The sequence below is a fragment of the Tarenaya hassleriana genome, unplaced genomic scaffold, assembly GCF_000463585.1.
Source record: "Tarenaya hassleriana unplaced genomic scaffold, ASM46358v1 Cleome842, whole genome shotgun sequence".
NCBI classification, from domain to species: Eukaryota; Viridiplantae; Streptophyta; class Magnoliopsida; order Brassicales; family Cleomaceae; genus Tarenaya; species Tarenaya hassleriana.
The window spans coordinates 9,016-11,244 of record NW_010970852.1 but is presented as its reverse complement, the minus strand read 5'-3'; positions in this window follow the sequence as shown (position 1 = coordinate 11,244).

The following is a 2,229-nucleotide window of genomic DNA, read 5'->3' as shown; positions in this document are numbered from 1 at the left end:
AACCAATGAATCAATACAAAGTCAAAGTGTCATATCACGGATCATCCTAGAGCATCACAACTAACAATCTCCCACTATGCTCTATGATCTATCCTACAAGCATCTAATCCCCATACCCCTAACATGACCATCATGTTTTGACGAAGGGAGAGGCTTCGTCAATGGGTCGGCAATATTATCATCTGTCGACACTCGATCTGCTTATTTTCACGTCTCCTTTGTCAATGATTTCTCTGATTAAGTGAAATCGCCTTAGTATGTGTTTGGATCTCTGGTGTGACCGGGGTTCCTTAGCTTGCGCAATCGCACCATTGTTGTCACAATACAACTCAATGGGATCTGCAATGCTAGGAACGACGCCCAGGTCTCCCACTAATTTCCTGATCCAAACAGCTTCCTTAGCTGCATCCGATGCTGCTATGTACTCGGCTTCTGTAGTCGAATCTGCCACGTTTGGTTGTTTGGAACTCTTCCAACTGATAGCTCCACCGTTCAGGCAGAAAACATAGCCTGACTGCGATCTGAAGTCATCTCTATCGGTTTGGAAACTAGCATCGGTATAACCACTTATAGCGAGCTCGTCTTCCAATCCGCCATACACCAAGAACAAATCCTTAGTCCTTCTCAAGTACTTAAGGATGTTCTTGACCGCAATCCATAGTCGAATCTGCAACGGGTGGTTGTTTGGAACTCTTCCAACTGATAGCCCCACCTTTCAGGCAGAAAACATAGCCTGACTGCGATCTGAAGTCATCTCTATCGGTTTGGAAACTAGCATCGGTATAACCACTTATAGCGAGCTCGTCTTCCAATCCGCCATACACCAAGAACAAATCCTTAGTCCTTCTCAAGTACTTAAGGATGTTCTTGACCGCAATCCAGTGAGCCTCACCTGGTGTAGACTGATATCTACTAGTCATGCTTAATGCATATGATACGTCTGGGCGAGTACACAACATGGCGTACATGATGGATCCAATTGCCGAGGCATAAGGAATCCTACTCATGCGCTCTTGCTCATCCTGTGTCTTTAGACACTGAGTCTTGCTAAGAGCAACGTCATGTCCCATTGGCAAGGCACCCCTCGATTTGTACAGCTAGGTGTACGAGATCCTGAAGGTCTCGGTACGGATGGCGCTCCGCTTTGCGGCCGATCTTATCCTGCAGTCCGTCTATGAACTGTGCCATAACCGTTTCTTCGTCCTCGTCTAGCTCTAGTCGGCTCCTAATACGTTCGAACTCCTCGTAATATTCGCAAATCGAGCAACAAGAGAGACGTAAGTCTTCTAGGCTAGGAAAACCCCGGGCGTATACGCCAGGAACCTCTAGCACGCCATCTAAGCCGACACCTTTTAGGAGAGAGGTCCCCGAGAGCCGAACCATACCCAGTTACCGGGACAAAGGAAAGAGTCTAGAAACTCCTGACCCGAAACCCCAGCCCGAGCTTACCAAAGACACTCGAACACGCGAAATCATTTGCTATAAGTGTCGCGGGCGAGGCCATATGGCCAAGGATTGTCCGAATTCCCGCGTAATGATCATTACGGACAAAGGGGAATATGAGTCCTTAGACGAGGACGAGGCTGCCGACTCCGACGCGGAGATCGAGTACCCGGACAGCGGCGAGTTACTTGTCACCCGACGAGTACTTAGCACGATAGTAACTCCGGACGAAACAGCCCAGCGAGAGACCATCTTCCACACCCGTTGTACTATACACGGAAAAGTTTGTGGGATGATCGTCGATAGTGGGTCGTGCACGAATGTAGCAAGCGCGTATATGGTAAAGAAGTTAAACCTACCCACTGAGAAACATCCGCATCCATATAAGCTGCAATGGCTTAATAACAGCGGAGAGATAAAGGTGACCGAAAGGGTCAAGATCCCGTTCAGCATAGGTAAGTACCGCGACGAGGTCATCTGTGACGTCGTTCCTATGCAAGCCGGCCACATTCTGCTTGGTAGGCCTTGGCAATTTGATCGGGAGGTAAAACACGACGGTCGAGCAAACCAATACTCTTTCGTATACGACAAGCGAAAGGTTGTGCTCGCACCATTGAGTCCATCTCAAGTTCACGAGATGCAACTCAAACTAGCCAAAGAACCCGAACCAAAGAAAGAGAATTTCTATGTTAAAGCTAGTCAGGTGATGCGTGCTGTTCGCCAAGAACAGCCGGTGTTGCTCTTGGTATTCAAGGACCAATTGAGCCTCCGTACGGAGACACCGAC